This window comes from Triticum dicoccoides, chromosome 1B (genome assembly GCF_002162155.2).
Source record: "Triticum dicoccoides isolate Atlit2015 ecotype Zavitan chromosome 1B, WEW_v2.0, whole genome shotgun sequence".
Taxonomy (NCBI): domain Eukaryota; kingdom Viridiplantae; phylum Streptophyta; class Magnoliopsida; order Poales; family Poaceae; genus Triticum; species Triticum dicoccoides.
In genome coordinates, this window is record NC_041381.1 from 496,477,402 (window position 1) to 496,499,182 (window position 21,781).

The window sequence follows — 21,781 nt, forward strand, 5'->3', positions numbered from 1 at the left end:
CACCCAAATGTATGGCATTTAATGTATCATATATAAAAATTAATTGTTGTTCTAGTGGTTAGTGAGCTGCCTTTTCTCCCCAAGGGCATAGGTTCAATTCCTCACTCATTCGCCAATCACTTTTTTTCCAAGTGCGAGTACGCTCGTCTCCAACTTGCCTAGAACAGTTTGCCTTTATAAGCCATACAAATTCTATTTCAAACCATCCCGTCGTACGACACCAAATTTTTTGGGGACCAACGGCATTTCTAGTAACCGGCCCGTTACCGAAAAATCCAATCGAAAAAGCACCTTGGGTTGAAAAGCAGAATTGGAAGCATTTTTTCCTTCGATCTTCAGCTTTCGAAGCCAAGGCCAGTGCGGTGGCTATACCCTATGGAGCGCCAGATCTAAACGAGCCAAGCGTAGATCCGTCGTCTTCCCCTCCATCTCTATGCTGGCCAAGGAAGACGGGAGAGACGATCGCATCAGCTTGGTCTCGCTAGCCGTCGAGTTTATTGGAGGAGCCTTCACCAGATCCACCACCAACGACCATCATCAATCATAGAATATGACCAATAGAGAGAGAGCCGATGACCACCAAGAGCCGCCGTGAGTGCCAGGGCACAACTCAAGTACGGCATCAAGCCAATTGCCCTAAGGCGAACCTAGACCTAGACCTAACCCTACACTAACTACGCAAAATGGCGCCCCGACTGCTTCTCTTATCCCCGCTGTGTTGCGCAATGTGTGATCCCCCAATTTGAGAATGTCAGACTGGTGAGAACGCTCCCTGTGCGAAACTGCATCCTGTTTGCTTTAGTAAGGACATTATTGATTAATGGAGGAAATGCCTCAATATTGCAACATAACCACTTTAAACGATGGAATTGGCAAATGGTAGTATACATTATAAGGTGGTGCTTCCCTGGTTCTGATTTTACCAGTACCCACAAAACAACAGACCACATATATACCTGATTACTAACTGAGATGACAATAGTATACTTTATCCTAATTAGGTGGCTGCAACACGAATGGTCAAAATAACCCAAATAGGACCAAATGCATAACCTTATTACACTAAAAGAACACCAAGACGAATGTATATTGAGTTGATTAGAAGTAGCAGCATCTATCACATATAGATAACAAAATCACTTTTACTACTGGAAGGAACCATTTGTATTACAAAATATTCCACTAACTTCAGCGGCAAATGTCGTTTTATGTACTATCGTAACAGCAAAGTAGTTTTACAGTGCCAAAGTCCTTAAATAGCTGACGAGTCTGGATCCACACACCGAAGGAAAAACAGTTCGAATAATTCCTACTGAGAATGTAGGTATTTTGACTTATTCAAGCTTACCAAGCCGCTATACGGCGCGTCTACGACGATTCTTGGCGTTAGATTCCTTGACTCTCTTGGTGTGCCCGCGATGCTTGCGCAGCTCATACTCGTCCATGAAGGTAAAGGTGGCTTTCTCTTTACGTTGAGATTTCTGTTCCAACTTTTTTCTATATAGTTTCTCATCTTCAAGTAGAGATTCTAATTCGTTACCAGCAAACACACCCATCCAACAAGGCGTGTATGGGAAAGATGAGTCCGTCTCTCCGCATGGTCGTCTGTCGAAGTCGTCGTAATCTGTCGGACATGAAGTGCCCAAATCCTGGAATTTCGAGTTGTTCCAGTCATAGGCCAGTCCCCTGGCTGATATCCCTGGTGCAATCAAGAAGACAACCTCTTTACAAGGATGAAACCCAAGGAAATAATAGTCGTCACGGCAACCCCCTTGAACATCATCTTCATTGTCAAGAATGTTATCCTCGTCGGAGTTCCAATCATATTTCTCTTCCACCGGCGCTTTGTAATTTGCATGTGTTGTGTAATCCTCAGGGTATTTGAAAGACCACTTACGGTAGTTAACATCCTGCAAGATCCATCGTTTGGCCAGTTTGTCGAGCATAGTCCTCACGTTCAAAGGTCTTTCCAAGAAAGGTATCATGTTTTAACACCCACTCAATTCGACCGTACGATTCATTGAGATACCAAAGCTGAAGTTGACTCCAGCCATTAATAAGTATCGCACAATAAACCCCTCCCAGTGATCTCCCCAGATGGTGGTTCGGATAACCTCTCAATTCACAGGCACCTGGTAGCTTGATTATTTTGTACGTGAGATCTGACAAGGACATCCTGCAAATATGAACCATCGGATAAACAGCTTAACAACAACATAAGCGGATCATGCTGCTAGTAGTATATATTTGCTAAATTAGGATGACCACCGAGGAGCAAGTAAGTAGTTACCTCGCAAGATAGCCATGCTGGCAATGAATGTAGAGCGTGCTTTGCCAGTAGACGGCATGATAACGATGCTGTTTATACCACAAATCCGAATCCATGTTGCCGACGATCCCTGCAGCCTCCCCTTTCCGAAGGAAGGTCGTCTCGTCCCACCGTTGTGTCACCGAAGAGAACACATGCATCACGTATGACGCGGGAGGCCACTCGTCGTCGTCCGATTCGTCGTCATCCGATTCGCCGGCCGCTGGCAAGCGTGGGATCAGAAAGACCTGGTAGTGCGTCGACACGGCGGGATCGAACACGAGGTAGGCGGTCTGGTCGAATCCCGGCATGTGCGGCCGAGGGCGTTGGGGCAGACGCGCCCACCGATGCGTGGCCGGGTTGACGACGTACTCACGCGGCAGCGCACGGCCCTCGTTCATCCGTTCGCCGCAGAGCAGGAGCCCGTTGCAATGGTCCGTGACCTGGACGCCCATGCAGGGCAGGAAGTCGAGCCCCCCGCAAATCGCCGGGCCCGTCGAGGGGCGGGAGAAGAACTCGGAGAAGCAGCTATGCTGGTTGAAGTTGATGAAGATGCCGCGCACCGAGCGCGAGAGCAGGCTGCCGCGCAGGCGGGCGTCGACGGCGTCGCGCCACGCCTTGCAGACCCGCCGGGCCGCGGCCAGGACGTGCGGCGCGAGGCGCCGGAGGACCTCCGCGAGGGCGTCGTCGGGTAGCACGGCCGGCTCCGGTGCCATCATCGGTCGGTCGCTCTATCTCGTTCGCGCCGCTCGGTCTGGTTTTCCCGTCGTCCGCGATCGCGCACGCGCAACGCGGTGTTCTAGGGCTTGGAAGCTGTTGGCGAATTGTATATTGGAACGAGGTGCAAACAAACCTCGGACTGTTGATGTATGGGACTGCTTGCCGGCCCGGAGTATATATTGGAGATCAAAGCGTTAGTTAGTTGGAAATTGGGATCTGTCTAACCGTAAGATTGCGGATAGATGCTAGGGCCGCCTTTGAATGGGTCTCGTTTTCGCGTTGACCGTAAGGAACCACCGGGAATAGCTTAGGGACGGAGGCGTTGACACCTCGTACTATTTTTTTTCGAAGACACATCCTACCATGGAGGAATTGACCCGGGCTCGGTGGCTGATGCCAGGCTAGGAGTGGAAGGATGGGTCTTCCACTCTTCATACCATGGTCGGTGCGTTGTGATGTTGATGGTTGGCGGTGGCTCGGGACATGGATGCCGATGCGGCACCCGGGTTGGTGGTTCGCATGGTGGGTCTCCTGCGGGCACCATGCCGGTAGTGGTGGCTATGCCGCTTGGTCGTCCGAACGGCGAGGAGTGTAGCGGTGGGTGGCAGGCTCGCTATTTGTCGTTGACAGTAGCGACGCCTAGATCCGGATCTGGAGACTTGTACTCGTCACGGTTGTTTCGGGTGCTTCATGGTAGCATGGGTGAGATGCTGAGCGAAAGTTTTGTGTTGTGATGCCGACAACGGCAACACATGCGGGCGCTTCTATATTCTCAAAGACGTTGTCGTGGTTCTCCTCTTCATGTCAGGGTTTCAGGTGAAAACCCTTCTCCATTTCGGGCTCGGTGGGGACAACACTTAGCGTCGTCACCTTTCCCGAGGGCGTTGTCGTGGAGCTTAGGCGTCCTAAGTGGAGTTGTATTTAGGTCGCCCTGTGTTTTCTTCGCTAGTAGTCGCGTGCAGTTGTCCGGTTATCTCAGTATCTGCTTTGTAAGAGGTCTAACTCACGCCGTGTCTTGTTCGGATGTGTATCTTTGATTTGTGCTTTATTTATAAAGCAGGACGAGAGCCCTATTCTAGAGATGCATGCATACAACATGTCATATGTGGGTTCTTTTAAAGAAAATGATTTGAAAATTTCTCACGGCGTGGTCACAGTATGCGGGTTCCTAATTAAGGGTCCAGCGTCTTTTTTTTTAACAGTGTACATAATGATCCCCGTTGCTTTCCAGCTGTGGATACGTACGTACCTGTGATGCCGATCAGAGGGCTCTGCATGCACCGCCGGCCGGATGCATCGATCCCAACAAACAAATACTGCATCGACCTTAACCAGACCGGCCAAACCCTAGAAAATATCCAAGCACAGATCGATCGATCGATCGATTGAGGGCACACGAAGCAGATGGCCGACGGCGATCTGGAGCTGGTGGTACCGGAGGCCGACGACCGTAGCAGATGGGCAGTGACGTTCCTAGTGGGCTGCGCCGGCGTCTTGGTTGTTTGCATCTCCACCACCTTTCCAACGACCGATGAGGGCCTCCTCATGACGCTCCTCTCGCTTCTGCCCATCTTGCTCGGCTTCAGTCTTTGCTCCCTTTCATGCCTTTTCCTTATGGACAGGTATATGGTTGGTTTTATTCCGGAGGGTGAACTAAGGCTAGTTGATAGACTTTTGTTGCTCTAGTAATTAATTCAGAATGATTGATTCTGTCAACCACTTGGAGCCTGTGGTGAACCTCCTCAACCTCAAGATTGGCCGGCTAAATCTCTTGAAAGAGAAGGTGCGTGTGTACATTCGTAGGTGTGAGTGTCTGAGTTTGTACCATGTTTCTAAATAACAGTTAATTCATATATATCCATCGAGACATTCATTTATCTATCTGTGACTAATTGTGCATTTATCAATTAATGTCACATTAGATCCTTCTATATCCGTATGTACATTTTACTTTTTTGGAGCAAGCATAACGGCACTCGCAAATGCGAGGACATCATCTTTAGGGTGCTGAAGATAAAAATAATTTTCTGCTTTCATGCACATTCATATTATGCCACTAATAATACTATATGATATGCTTGTATAATTAACTACCACAAATGATATACAAAGTGACCGATTTGCTAGTTCACATCTACTCCCTCTGTTTCAAAATAGGTGACCCAATTTTGTACTAACTTTGTGCTAAACTTAGTACAAAATCGAGTCATCTATTTTAAAACGGAGGGAGTAGATGTGAATTAGTTATGTCACATCTAACTCCTGTGCCGTCTGATTTCCATGTGCTAAGATTAGTTTTTTTTGTCGATGGCCTGGCTTGTCGCGGTGTCGTCTGATTTCCATGTGCTAAGATTAGTTTTTTTTTGGAACGGAGGCTTCAGAGGAGCCCGACTTTGAATTAACAAAGCCATCAACCGGCCAGGAGTACAGAAGCAGACCACGCACAAAGCAACGGCTAAAGGATACAAGGGAGAAAGAAGAACAACTTACAACGCTACACCTACAACTAGCGAACAGAAAATTACATTGAAGTGCAGCTAATTGAGGATAAGCCCACTACACAAAGGCCCTGAAACGACTACGGAAGAAGCCACGAGGATCTGCAGCCGCCAGAATAGGTCGGGCACATGACTGAAACTAGGAACTGGAGATGACACAACACACGGCTTCTCTAACACCGAAGGGGAACCCTTCCCCTCGCCCAGGCTCGAAGGCGCCGAACCATCAAAGTGTAGAGATACTCACCCGAGAGCTAAAGCTAGGTTGGGCTCAAGTCCGGGCCAGCCATGGACCACCACCAACATCATGCCGGAGCATACACACGCTAGCTGCAACGCAGGCGTCGAAGGGTACCGATGGAAGAGGGTAAGCCGCCGGGAGAGTCGTCGAAAGGAAGAAGCTGCCAAGCCACATGGCGAAGATTAGGCCCGAGGAACTCAAGAACTAGCCGAATCGTCGGCACCAACGGTGCTGCTGCTGCCGAGAAGGGGAACCCGATCCCCTTCGACCCAGTCTCGAGGGCGCCGACCCGCTAGGGCATTGCAAAACACCACCGCTGAGCAACTTGTGGCTGAATCTGAAACCTGCACAGAAGATATGACATCGACTCCACAGACGCCAGACGCCCACCTGCAACTGCTATACGCCCCCAAAGCACCAACCTTCCCCAGACGACACCTCCATGGAGGACACAACGCACCAGGCGCCGCCGCCACCCATCGCACGCCGGGATTTGAGCTTTCGCCCGAGAGGCATGGTCGGGGTGTGGAGGGGAGCCCACGGCTGCGACTCCAACGAGCAAAATGACCCAAAAGGGACGCCGCCGCTGCCGTGCTGGGCATACCAACAGGGGTTTCCCCCGGGCTCGTCCAGCACCACCAGCTCGGGGAACACCCCGCCGGCACCAGATCCGGCGACCAGAGGCCCGGAATCAGGCGAATCCAGCGAGGGAGAGTAGAGAGAGGGAAAACCTGTCGTTCAGATCTAGAGTAGAGGAGGGGGAACCTCGCCGCGCCACAACCACTGCCCGCCAGGAAACCCTAGGGGCCCTCGGGTCGCCCCGGGGAGGACGACGCGAGGGGAGGGGAGGGGGCGCCTGGTGATGCAGCTTGAAGCTACGTCGGTATTTCCCCAAAGAGGAAGGGATGATGCAGCACATCGGCGGTAGGTATTTCCCTCCGTTATGAGACCAAGGTTATCAAATGAGTAGGAGAACCAAGCAACACAACGTAAACAACACCTGCACACAAATAACAATTACTCGCAACCCGACGTGTAAAAGGGGTTGTCAATCCCTTCCAGGTAGCGACGCCTCAAGATAGGCAAACGAACGTGAATAAAATTGTAGTAGATTGATAGATCGAACGCCAAATAAAATAAATAAGAATAAATTGCAGCAAGGTATTTTTGTATTTTTGGTTTAATAGATCTTAAAATAAAAGCAAAGGAAAATAGACTGCAAAGGCAAATAATATGAGAAAGAGACCCGGGGGCCGTAGGTTTCACTAGTGGCTTCTCTCGAGAAAATAGAAAACGGTGGGTAAACAAATTACTGTTGGGCAATTGATAGAACTTCAAATAATCATGACGATATCCAGACAATGATCATTATATAGGAATCATGTCCAAGGAATCATGTCCAAGATTAGTAGACCGACTCCTGCCTGCATCTACTACTATTACTCCACACATCGACCGCTATCCAGCATGCATCTAGTGTATTAAGTTCATGAAGAAACAGAGTAATGCAATAAGAACGATGACATGATGTAGACAAGATCTATCTATGTAGAGATAGACCCCATCGTTTTATCCTTAGTAGCAATGATACATATGTGTCGGTTCCCCTTCTGTCACTGGGATCAAGCACCGTAAGATCGAACCCACTACAAAGCACCTCTTCCCATTGCAAGATAAATAGATCAAGTTGGCCAAACAAAACCCAAATATCGAAGAAGAAATACGAGGCTATAAGCAATCACGCATAAAAGAGATCAAAGAAACTCAAATACTTTCATGGATATAAAAAGATAGATCTGATAATAAACTCAAAGTTCATCGGATCCCAACAAACACACCGCAAAAAGAGTTACATCATATGAATCTCCAAGAGACCATTGTATTGAGAATTCAGCGAGAGAGAGGAAGCCATCTAGCTTCTAACTACGGACCCGAAGGTCTACGAAGAACTACTCACGCATCATCAGAGAGGCACCAATGGAGGTGGTGAACCCCATTCATGATGATGTCTAGATTGGGCTGGTGGTTCTGGACTTTGCGGCGGCTGGAATTGATTTTCGCCGACTCCCCTAGGGTTTGTGGAATATTGGGGTATTTATAGAGCAAAGAGGCGGTCCCATGGGCACCCGAGGTGGGCACAACCCACCAGGGCGCGCCTGGGCCTCCTGGCGTGCCCTGGTGGGTTGTGCTCTCCTCGGAGCACCCCCAGGCACAGCCTTGGCCCATTAGGTGTCTTTTGGTCCAAAAAAATTCTCCGTAAAGTTTCGTTGCATTTGGACTCCGTTCGGTATTGATTTCCTGCGATGTACATGCAGAAAACAGCAACTCGCACTTGGCACTATGTCAATATGTTAGTACCAAAAATGATATAAAATGACTATAAAATGAATATAAACATCCAAGATTGATAATATAACAACATGAAACAATAAAAAATTATAGATACGTTGGAGACATATCAGTTGGTTGTGTTTTGTTTGCCTTTTTCCGTTTGACTCATGTTGGCAATGTTAGTTACAATGCTTTCTTACACTACAGGGTTTTGCACGTCTAAGTGCTGTTTATGGTGGCACTTACATGTTAAGTAAGCCAGAATGCAAGGTATTATTTGTCACCTGCCTATTAGTAACCCACATAATCTGTATGGTAAATCACAATTTCTTTCACCTGTGCCACCTAATTCATGTAGGTTGAATTCGACATGGAAGTAAAAGTGTGTGGTGTTACATCAGAAGGTGAAACCACAAAATGCAAGAAAGTTGTCTACGATCCATCGTACTTGACCAACAAGGTGAATATTCTTCTTGCCCGCACTCTGTCAAGTTTAATACATGGCAAACATTTAGTCTAACTTTGGCCTTTTATCTTAATTATTCACTTCCCTTCCTTAGAACTTCATATTTACTACAACCTCATCTGGCACTTTTGTTATGCATTGCTTCCAATGATGATGTTTTGCTCATGTTTTTCAACAGGTCAGGAAGATCGGCAAAGTTGCACGTGCAATTGCTATTATGAGTCATCCAATCCCAAATACAAATGAGTCCCACTCAGTCCAGATTATTTTGCCACAGAAACAACTTGGCCGCAATTCAGACATGTGAGGCCTATTTCAAGCCCAAACAATTTTCATTTGATGGATGACTAGATTTACCTCTCATCACTTGATTGAATGATTACACAATCCTTTCTTTTGCGATGGAAATGATTACACAATCCTCATTTATGATATTTCTGTTGGTCTCCTCTTGTTACGTATGTCTTCTGTTGCTCATACACCCACAATGTCGCACCAAAAGGGAAGTTCATTGCATTTGTCTTTGCAGAAGCGGAGAGTGATAATATACAATCTGAACTCAAGCCTGCCATTGATCTACTTTGTCCAGTAGATGAGCTCTTTTTTATATGTATGACATATATGAACTAGTGAACGGACAATCTCTTGATAATTGCTTCGTCATAACGGTAAATTTTGCAGTATATGTATCACAACAAGAGGTTTTGTTTATTTTTAGGCTGTTATAGATGTTTATGACAATTTATTTCTCTATAGAGCTATGATGCTACCACACATTTTGAGACAACCATTGTCGGATATCGGGTTCCGGCAAAACCCTTAAGGTTCGAACACTGGGGTGCACACGAAGATCTCCTCCTACCGAATCTCGCTCTTAGCCTCGCCGCGATCCCTAAGCTAGATCGATGAACAACACAAGAGACACAAGATTTATACAGGTTCAGGCCACCGTTGTGGTGTAATACCCTACTCCTGTGTGTGGTGGTGGATTGTCTCTTTTGCTGATGATGAACAGTACAGAGGAAGAACAACCTCGCGAGGAGAGGTGTTCTTGGCTAGTGTGGTGTTCTGCTTGGGCAGGGTTCAATCTGTCTCTAGATGAGATGCCTTCCTACTGTGGTGGCTATCTCTATTTATAGAGGCCCTGGTACTCTTCCCAAATATTGAGCGGGAAGGGATCCAACAATGGCCATTTTGAAAGGGGACAACTTGTACAAGCTATCCTGACTAAAGGTGGTCTTCGCTTGCCAAAGGTGCTGGTGATGACGCCGTCTTGGGCTCCACGGTGACCTCTGTCCTCCCGTCCTACTGGTCTTGTTCTTGTTGCACCGATATGGAAACCTTTGCCTGATGCCCCAGTACTCCGCGCCTGCACTTGCCCCCTTTCCACCAAAGAGGAAACGAGGACACTGCGTGGGCTGACGCCCGCCTGGTCTTGATCGTCATGGCTTGCGTCATGGGAACCTCGCGAGGTACCCCATGCCTTGATCTCTCCGCCTCCTTGTGAGCCTGCCTGGCAAGACCACTCCTAAGAGGCCTTGTGCCGTCCGCCCCACGAGGCTTGGCCCCTCGCGAGGGTCTTGAGTGTTGGTTGATGAAGACGGGCCATACTGGGCCATCGATTGAGCCACGACGCAGGCATGCAAGTCTGGGGACCCCCGTTCCCAAAACACCGACAGTAGGCCCCGGGCCCAAGGCGCGCTCGGACTTGGCTTAGCAGCAGAGCCAAAGGGCAAGTGCGGAGAGCCGCGGGCCCCAACAGCCTGCGGCCTTGGTTGACGCATGGCGACTAATTGGACGTGGGCGTCTCCTTTTCCCCACGCTGCCTCGGCAACTGCCCGACTGACAAAAGGCTGGCGTGGGCATGGCTTGCCTTCATTGCTCTCCTTCGTTTTGCTCCAGATCCCCTTCCTTGCTTCCTTGCTCCCGAAATCTCCAGAACCGCTCCACTCCTTCCCTTTCAGCAAGCGATGGCGCCCCGCAAGGTCAAGGTTGATGCACTTCCGGCTTGGTATTCGCCGGCCCTGGATGCCCCCAATGTGTCGGAGAAGAATCTCGCCGCCACGCGCCCGATGACGGCGGTGGAGGGCAGCGAGAGGGGGGAGACCGAACTCCGGGCTGGCTCCACCGAGCCGGAGGCTAAGGGGAGCACTTTCTACCCCTTCTTCGCGAACGCCATTGTCGCAGGCCTGGTTCCTCCCTTCTCTGACTTTTCTACGCTGTCCTCCGCCATTATAGGTTGCATGCCCTTCACCTCCATCCCAACTCCGTTCTCCTCTTGTCGATTTTCACCTACTACTGTGATGCACATGTTGGGGTGATGCCGTCCGTGGCTCTACTGCGCCACTTCTTCTCTCTCCGAATCAACGACGACCACTCCTTGGCGTAACTTTGTCGCGTACGGAAAGGCCAACGCGACCTCGAAGGCCTGGAAGAGGGCCGAGAACTTCCGGAGCAAGTGGGTCATGGTGAATACCAAGTGCATCCACCCCCGGTTGACGCTGCCAACGGAAGCGCCCCAGCCTGACGAAGGGTGGTCTCGCGCGAAGCTTGCTGACGATCGCGCGAAGTTGGTGCTGGAGAAGATGAACGCCGATTTGAAGCCGGGCAATGTGAAGGTGGCGAAGCTGGCGGGGGCCACGCTCCTGAGGGAGTTCCTGACGTAGCGGGTGGCTCCGCTTCAGGCGCACTCGCGCCCCTTATGGATGCTTGGGGATGCAGACGACAAGCTCCGCCTGAATCCGGTGGCTCTGGCTGACGATGAACTGGCCTCAGCTCTTCGCCTCTTGGTAGTAACTTGATATGAAGTTTCATGATCATCATTATTAACTTCCTCACTAGTTGGTGTAGGCATCACTAGAACTAATTTCAGTGATGAACCATTTTTCAATTCGGGAGAAGGTACAACTACCTCATCAAGTTCTATTTTCCTCCCACTCACTTCTTTCTAGAGAAACTCCTTCTCTAGAAAGGATCCATTCTTAGCAACATATATCTTGCCTTCGGATCTGTGATAGAAGGTGTACCCAACAGTTTCCTTAGGGTATCCTATGAAGACGCATTTCTCCGATTTGGATTCAAGCTTATCAGGTTGGAACTTTTCACATAAGCATCACTACCCCAAACTTTAAGAAACGACAGCTTAGGTTTCTTGCCAAACCACAATTCATATGGTGTCGTATCAACGGATTTATATGATGCCCTATTTAACGTGAATGCAACTGTCTCTAATGCATACCCCCAACAGATAGTGGTAAATCGGTAAGAGACATCATAGATTGCACATATCTAATAAAGTATGGTTACGACATTCAGACACACCATTATGCTGTGGTGTTCCAGGTGGCATGAGTTTGTGAAACTATTCCACATTGTTTTAATTGAAGGCCAAACTCGTAACTCAAATATTCGCTTATGCGATCAGATCGTAGAAATTTTATTTTCTTGTTACGATGATTCTCCACTTCACTCTGAAATTCTTTGAACTTTTCAAATGTTTTAGACTTGTGTTTCATCGAGTAGATATACCCATATATGCTCAAATCATTTGTGAAGGTCAAAAAACACTGATTCACGCCGTGAGCCTCAACACTCATCGGACCACATACATTAGTATGTATTATTTCCAATAAGTCAGTGGCTCGCTCCATTGTTTCAAAGAACAGAGTCTTAGTCATCTTGCCCATGAGGCATGGTTCGCAAGCATCAAATGATTCATAACCAAGTGATTCCAAAAGTCCATCCGCATGGAGTTTCTTCATGCGCTTTACACCAATATGACCTAAACGACAGTGCCACTAGTATGTTGCACTATCATTATCAACTTTGCATCTTTTGGCATCAATATCATGAATATGTGTATCACTACGATCGAGATTCAATAAACCATTTACCATGGGTGTATGACCATAGAAGGTTTTATTCATGTAAACAGAATAACAATTATTCTTTGACTTAAATGAATAACTGTATTGCAATAAACATGATCCAATCATATTATGCTCAACACAAACACCAAATAACATTTATTTTATGTTCAACACTAATCCCAAAGGTAAAGGGAGTGTGCGATGATGATCTTAGCAACCTTGGAATCACTTCCAACACACATCGTCACCTTGCCCTCAACTAGTCTCTTGTTCATTTTATAACTCTTGTTTCAAGTTACTAATCATAGCAACTGAACCAGTATCAAATACCCAGGGGCTACTATGAATAGTAGTAAAGTACACATTAATAACATGTATATCATATATACTTTTGTTCACTTTTCCATCCTTCTTATCCGCCAAGTATTTGGGGCAGTTCCGCTTCCAGTGATCATTTCCTTTGCAGTAGAAGCACTCAGTTTCAGGCTTGGGTCTAGCTTTGGGCTTCTTCATGGGAGTGGAAACTTTCTTGTCATTCTTCTTGAAGTTCCCTTTCTTTCCCTTGCCCTTTTACTTGAAACTAGTGGTCTTGTTAACCATCAACACTTGATGCTATTTCTTGATTTCTACCTTCGCCAATTTCAGCATCGCAAAGAGCTTGGGAATTACTTTCGTCATCCCTTGCATATTATAGTTCATCACTAAGTTCTAGTAACTTGGCGATAGTGACTAGAGAACTTTGTCAATTACTATCTTATCTGGAAGATTAACTCCCACTTGATTCAAGCAATTGTAGTACCCAGACAATCTGAGCACATGCTCACTGGTTGAGCTATTCTCCTCCATCTTGTAGGCAACGTACTGCCAGAGGTCTCATACATCTCGACACGGGCATGAGTATGAAATACCAATTTCAACTCTTAGAACATCTTATATGCTCCGAGGCGTTCAAAGCGTTTTTAAAGTCCCGGTTCTAAGCCGTAAAGCATGGTGCACTAAACTATTAAGTAGTCATCATACCGAGCTTTGTCAAACGTTCATAACGTGTGCATCTGCTCCTGCAATAGGTCTGTCACCTAGCGGTGCATCAAGGACATAATTCTTCTGTGCAGCAATGAGGATAATCCTCAGATCACGGACCAAGTCTGCATCATTGCTACTATCATCTTTCAACTTCTTTTTTCTCTAGGAACATATCAAAAATAAATGAGAAGCTACATCGCAAGCTACTGATCTACAACATAGATATGCAAATACTATCAGGACTAAGTTCATGATAAATTAAAGTTTAATTAATCATATTACTTAAGAACTCCCACTTTGATAGATATCCCTCTAATCATCTAAGTGATCACGTGATCCATATCAACTAAACCATGTCCGATCATCACGTGAGATGGAGTAGTATTCAATGGCGAACATCACTATGTTGATCATATCTACTATATGATTCACGCTCGACCTTTCGGTCTCAGTGTTCCGAGGCCATATCTGCATATGCTAGGTTCGTCAGGTTTAACCCGAGTATTTTGCGTGTGCAAAACTGGCTTGCACACGTTGTATGTGAACGTAGAGCTTATCACACCCGATCATCACGTGGTGTCTCGGCACGATGAACTGTAGCAATGGCGCATACTCAGGGAGAACACTTGTACCTTGAAATTTAGTGAGAGATCATCTTATAATGCTACCGCCGTACTAAGCAAAATAAGATGCATAAAGGATAAACATCACATGCAATCAAATAAGTGAGATGATATGGCCATCATCGTCTTGTGCCTTTGATATCCATAGCCAAAGCACCGTCATGACCACCATCGTCACTGGCTTGACACCTTGATCTCCATTGAAGCATCATTGCCGTCTCGCCAACTATTGCTTCTACGACTATCGCTACCACTTAGTGATAAAGTAAAGCAATTACATGGCGATTACATTTCATACAACAAAGCGACAACCATATGGCTCCTGCCAGTGGCCGATAACCATTACAAAACATGATCATCTCATACAACAATTTATATATCATCACGTCTTGACCATATCACATCACAACATGCCCTGCAAAAACAAGTTAGATGTCCTCTACTTTGTTGTTGCAAGTTTTACGTGGCTGCTACGGGGTTCTAGCAAGAACCGTTCTTACCTATGCATCAAAACCACAACAATTTTTCATCAAGTGTGTTGTTTTAACCTTCAACAAGGACCGGGCATAGTAAAACTTGATTCAACTAAAGTTGGAGAAATAGACACCCACTAGCCACCTGTGTGCGAAGCATGTCGGTAGAACCAGTCTCATGAACGCGGTCATGTAATGTTGGTCTGGGCCGCTTCATCCAACAATACGGCCGAATCAAAATAAGACATGCTGGTAAGCAATATGACTATTACCGCCCACAACTCATTGTGTTCTACTCGTGCATATAACATCTACGCATAGACCTAGCTCGGATGCCACTGTTGGGGAACGTAGCATTTAATTTTTTTGCCTACGATCACGCAAGATCTATCTACGAGAAGCATAGCAATGAGCAGGGAGAGTGTGTCCACATACCCTCGTAGACTGAAAGTGGAAGCGTTTAGTAACGTGGTTGATGTAGTCGAATGTCTTCGTGATCCAACCGATCAAGTACCAAACGCACGACACCTCCGCGATCTGCACACATTCAGCTCGGTGACGTCCCTTGAACCTTGATCTAGTTGAGGCCGAGGGAGAGTTTCGTCAGCACGACAACATGGTGATGGTGATGATGAAGTTCACCGGCACAGGGCTTCGCCTAAGCACTATGACGATATGACCGAGGTGTAAAACTGTGGAGGGGAGGCACCACACATGCTAAAGATCAACTTGTGTGTCTTTGGAGTGCCCCCTGCCCACATATATAAAGGAGGGGGGAAGAGGAGGCCGGCCTAGAAGGGGCGCTGTAACGCCCACGATGCGGCTATATCTCCCATGTGTCGAAGCACGACTTAGAGGCATAACCGCATGGTGGTTTTGTCGCAAGAAGGGTCATCTTCACACAATCCCATGTAATGAACAAGAATGGGATAAAGAGAGTTGGCTTACAATCGCCACTTCACACAGTACATAAATAAGTTCATACATCATTCAAAATACACTCATAGACCGACTACGGTCAAATCCAAATGAAAAGAAGATAACCCCAAATGCTAGATCCCCGATCGTCCCGACTGGGCTCCACTACTGATCATCTGGAAACGAAACATAGTAACGACCAAGGTCCTCATCAAACTCCCACTTCAGCTCAGTTGCGCCACTTGCGCTGGTTTCCTCGGCACCTGCATCTGTTTTTGGTAGAATCTGTGAGCCACGGGGACTCAGCAATCTCACACCCGCGAGATCAAGACTATTTAAGCTTGTAGGTAGGAAAGTGGTAATATGGTGGAGCTGCAGCAAGCACTAAGCATATATGGTGGCTAACATACGCAAGTAAGAGCGAGAAGAGAAGCAACGCATCGGTCGAGAAGCTAGAAGTGATCAAGAAGTGATCCTGAAACTACTTACGTTCATCCATAACCCAAACAGTGTTCACTTCCCGGACTCCGCTGAGAAGAGACCATCACGGCTACACACACGGTTTATGCATTTTAATGAAGTCAAGTGTCAAGTTTTCTACAACCGGACATTAACAAATTCCCATCTGCCTCATAACCGCGGGCACGGATTTCGAAAGATAATATACCCTGCAGGGGTGTCCCAACTTAGCCCATCACAAGCTCTCATGGTCAAGGAAGGATTTACCTTCTCCCGGGAAGACCCGATCAGTCTCGGAATCCCGGTTTGCAAGACATTTCGACAATGGTAAAACAAGACCAGCAAAGCCACCCGACTGTGCCGACAAATCCCGATAGGAGCTGCACATATCTTGTTCTCAGGGCACACCGGATTGTCCAAACTTCCGATAGGCCATCCCAGAGTTGCCCCTGGTGGCCACCGACGGCTGACAGGTTGGACCAACACTCACGACGAGCACTGGCCCAGGGGGAGGGGGGTAAATAAAGATGACCCTCGGGCTCGCGAAAACCCGAGGGAAAAAGGCTTAGGTGGCAAATGGTAAAACCAAGGTTGGGCCTTGCTAGAGGAGTTTTATTCAAAGTGAACTGTCAAGGGGGTCCCATAAATCACCCAACCGCGTAAGGAACGCAAAATCAAGGAACATAACACCGGTATGACGGAAACTAGGGCGGCAAGAGTGGAACAAAACACCAGGCATAAGGCCGAGCCTTCCACCCTTTACTAGGTATATAGGTGCATTAATTTAAACACGAGATATTGTGATATCCCAAAATATCCATGTTCCATCAAGGAACAAACTTCATCTTCATCTGCAACTAGCAACGCTATAAGAGGGGCTGAGCGAAAGCGGTGACATAGCCAAACAATGGTTTGCTAGGAAAGGATGGTTAGAGGCTTGACATGGCAATGTGGGAGGCATGATAAACAAGTGGTAGGTAGAGCTAACATAACGATAGAGCGAGCAACTAGCAAAGCAAAGATAGAAGTGATATCGAGGGTATGGTCATCTTGCCTGCAAGGTTCTCAGAGTTATCGAAGGCTTGATCCTCGTTAGCGTACTCAACAGGTTCCTCGTGCACGTACTCGTCTCCCGGCTCTACCCAAAGCAAGAACACAAGCAATGGAACCACGATAAATCACGGTGCAATGCACAAGCAACATGATGCAAAACATGGCATGATATGCGAGATGTGATATGTAATGCGTATGCGTGCTTCAGAAGGGAAATGATGAACAAGGCATCAAATTGGCAAACCAAGTATGCCGCTGGAAAGATGAGATGATTTCGGTTGAAATCGATATAAAGATCACCGGAATCGGATGCACAGTTTGCAAATGGCAAGCAAAACAAGAATGACACAAATCTGCGATTAACAGCACGATGCTACTTAGCATGCAACAAGAAACTATGCTACAGTACCCCAACGTAAAAACAAAGCATATGGCAGTGATCTACAGGAGATGCTTGACAAAATAGGAACACCGAGCTACTAAATCACACAATAGCAGGTTCAAACAAGCATGACAAAAGTGCAAAAGATATCAGCTTGGACATGGCATAAACATCATCAGGTAGCAATGTTCAGAGCAAGCAATCAACATGCTACAGGAAATTATAATATCAAAACAAGACATGGCATGATTCTACTCAAAGCATAGAACAAAAGTCCCTTACTAACCATGAGCCAAAGAGGATTAGAAGATATGATGGCACCCATGTAAACATAACAAGTTTCGTTAACAGATTCAGCAAACAGAGCATGGCATTAACAGCACCATGAAGGCATCTTTGCGAGCTTGATTCACTCACCACAAGTCATTTCATGGCAATATAAGCATAGAACCAGCAAGAATACATGTTTATGAAACTAACATGGCAAGAACAAGTTCATATCATGCAAGGATCAACTACAACAACCTTGGCAAAATTGAATAACATGTAAACAATCTGCCAGGAAACATTTTATAGCAAAAGTAGAGCAAGAAAATGACATGCTAGACCACTCCATAATTGCAAATAGGGGCATGGATGGATAGATCATAACCATATGTTCAAAACATCCTTACTTAAGTATCTCAAAATATGCATGGATCTCTCTGTAGCATCAACTCTACATGGCATAAAAATAAGAGCAGAACAGGGACTGAAATCAGCAACATCACGAAGCCTAGTTTGCATGCTTGTGCTAGTCACCACATTGATCACAAAAATACATGGTAAGCACCTCTGTAAATATGGCACGGCCTAGAACAAAACACCTATAGAGCTCATGCCCATAAGATGCACACAATAAATGTAGTAAAAATGACAAATGCACACATTCTGTTAAGAATCAGAAACTAACATTATATAACACTCTTGCATCAGAGATTTGGGCATCTAAATGACCTAAAATGAACATGGCCCAATGGAACAAAATGAAGAGCACAACACAACCTGATGAACATTTCGATATATCATATGCATGAAACGGATCTACGGATGAGGATATATGGCGCAATGAATATGGCATAAAAATAATGCAGACTTGGCGAAAAAAATGAGGTCAACCTCTAGGGTTCCAGATCTGGATCGGGCTCGCGTGGATCGAGGCAGGCCGGCGGTGGCTCGCCGGAGTTGGTGCGAGAGGAGGCCGGAGACGGGGTCGGGGCCGGCCGGGGCGCCCGGATCCGGCCGGGGGCGCGATCGGCGGCGAGGACCGCGGCGGGGAGGCAACGGGGCGCGGCGGCCGGGGCACGCGTCGGCGGCGATGAGCGGGGCGGCGGCCGGCGGCTGTGACACTCCAAAATTTTTATTTGGTTTTTATCAAAAACTTTGTGGTTTTTGAGGAGAGGCTATTTAAAATTTTTCTTTTTCAGAAAAACCTTCCACTTAAAAAAACTTCCTTTTGCTTTGGCAAGGATATTATTTTTTTCAAACTTTGGTGTCTGATCTTTTGAAACTTCTTCTCTGTTGGTTCTCTCTCAAATTTATTTTTGGGAGTTTAAATTGTTTTCTTTTAAAATAAAACTCTATGAAAATTTGGGGATTTTCATATCTTGGAACCACCCTTGACTTTGCATTGTTCCCATGTGGTAAAACCCCTCCAAAACCTCCCCTACACCTTGTGATCAACCTAAGTCCTCTGTCCCAACTAATCCAAACAAGTTTTGGATTTTATTCTAATTATTTTCCCTCTCAAATCAATTCTGAAAATTATTTGGAGCCTGAGGGATTTTCAAAGCAAGTGCCCTATTGCATTTGAGTTTTGACCTCAAACCAACTCTCCTGGATAGTCCTTTGTACCCACAACCCAGAACCATCTTGATCCACTCCTCCTCTTTTCAAAATTTTCAAAATTCAGTCTCTGCAAGTTTGGACCAGATTTGCCAAATTTGATGAAATTCATATCTACACTTCCCCAAAAATTCCACCAAAATTCAGGCAGCCTACTTGAGCAATGAGAAGCCACTCCACCAAGTTTCAGCTCAAGGAAAAATCCCTAGATGCCAATTTCATTCTGTCGAACACCTTGCATGCACTGCTGCTGTTCAAAATTCAGAGAAGTTCAGTTTCAGTGTCGTTTGCGTTCGTCAGTTCCTCTCACGCGTAGACAGTCCACTTGGCACGTTCCTCGCAGCCTCTCCCTCCTGTCCGGAGCTTCACACGCGTGCGTGGAGCCTTCCTGGCGTCGGTAGCAGCGAGCCTCGCCGGCGTTGGGAGCTTCTGCGATGGCTGCACCTCCCGTGGCGGCCAACAAGGGCCCGAGCCCTCTCGCCACGCCACCCGGCGCCGCCCAAAGCCCCTTGGCTCTCCGCGTGTCCCTGCCGTGCCAGCGCACGCCCGTGGCACCGTCGCCATGGCCCATCAAGCACGGAACGTGCTCCCTGCCGCCGACGTGCCGCGCCACCCCCGTTCCGTCGAGCTCACCCTCAGCACCAAGTCCCAGCCCGTTTAGCGCCTAAATGGGACCGGTGGACCTCAACGACGAAGCCCTAGCCCCTAATCCCCCTGCACATCCCCGGCACCACCGTAAACACTCGTCGGAGATCCCCGTTCACGGCAACCGCCTCGGGCTGCCTATAAAAAGGGCCCCCGAGCTCACCCTCGTGCACGCCTCATCCCCACTCCTCACCAACGCCACGCCAGGCCACTAGGGAGACCCAGAGGAGGTCTTCCCCCCCAACTCCGGCCGCCCCGATCCGCCTCGGCCGCCACCTCGATTCGCTCCGGTGAGGCCACCTCCGGCGCCCAAACCCCGTCCGTTACCCTCTCTAGCTACCAGGAGCCTAACCCGCTCGTTAATTTGATCTCTGCAGCTCTCTCCGACGAGTTCCTCGACCACCCGAGCCGCCGTCCGCCGGAGCAAAGCTCGCCGTCGACGTGGTACTCGCCGGCGACCACCACCACCACCAACCGACGCGGAATGGCGCACTGAGCACTGAGGTACCCTCCGATCCCCCTACCTCGCCGTGGATCGCCGCCGGCGACCACCGCGGCTCTCGGGCGCCGACGAGCTTCGCTCCCCCCCTTTTTGAAATTCAAACCTGACGCGTGGGACCCCACCGTCAGCCTCTCTGGTCTCTCTGTTGAAACGTTTTCTGGAAGCGCCTTCGGGCAAAGTACGTTTTCCCTTTGGGCTGGCGTAAGTTTCTGCCGAAGCGTTTTCTGTTTTTATAAGCTAGCCCCTGGAAATCTTCTGTTTCATTACAGATTAGTCCCTGGGCAAAAACCCTTATAACTTTTAAGCAGAAAAGTATTTTTGGTTGATTCTTTTTTTGTTCTCTTCAAAATTTTGTCTAGTTTTTTATCAGATTTATTTGAAAAATATTTGGTATAATTTCTGTACACTCCTTGGTATTTACGGTAGCGCATATATTCTCTTTATACCGTAGATACCGAAGGAGGTGACGGAGCCGCGAACTTCACCGAGCTAGGCTCCGACTACTCTGAACCAGGCAAGCATGTTTGAACTTTTGATATGATGAGTGTCTTGGCATGTTTTGCATTTAGTTAGTTTCATGGCATGTTGAGAAGCATATCGATGAATGTTATTTTATGCGATAATGAGGTAAGTGAGTTCGATGATCCATAAGTGGATGGATGTGAGTATGAATGGCCATGTGTTGGCATGAGGATGGGTAAGATGGCAGTGTCGTAGCATGCCAGTCTTGTGCCAGACTATGTGACTTCAGTGTCAAACCGTATCGGTCCAGTTCCTTTCATTTCCTTCCCTGTACTACCACATGTTTTCCGCAAGGAATATGGTTTAGTAAGTTGCAAACCGCTTTTCTGGTACACACCAAAAGGAGAGGCCGTGATGATGGTTCCATGGCCCTGGATTAAAGCCAGTCATCCGGTCAGGGGGCATGGGTGTTTCCGGTTGGGACCGAGAGGGGGGCACCCCTTAGAGCGCGCGTATATAAATTTGATCCCATGCTATTCGAGATTGTGATCTCCCCGTCTCAAAAGTTTTTCTTGGACGATGTCTAGGGTGATTCCTAGCATCGAGAGGTAGGATGGGTGTGTACTGGTTAGCTGTGTTTTCTTCCGAAATACCGTAAACGGAACTAGTCCTTCGTGACTACGAAAATCCGTTGGCTGTGGGAATAATTTTGTACAAACTCTGCAGAGTCATATATTTCCTCCAAATCATCTATTCCATGTCCTAGATCGATATTATCTTATCCTAATCAAATGTCAGTTTTGATGACAGAGACTCCGGTGATTCGCATGAGTGCTAGTTCCGGTTAATTGAATATTCCTGTGGATGGACTAACCCATTTATTTTAATGAATTAAATGTTTATTATGAGTATTATTTACTTGTG

General features: G+C 47.3%; 1 pseudogene; it reads right to left on the reverse strand.

The window, feature by feature from the left end:
• Positions 1 to 1,222: 1,222 nt before the first annotated feature.
• On the reverse strand, positions 1,223 to 3,027 carry LOC119344230 (annotated as a pseudogene).
• Between the last annotated feature and the right edge of the window lie 18,754 nt (positions 3,028 to 21,781).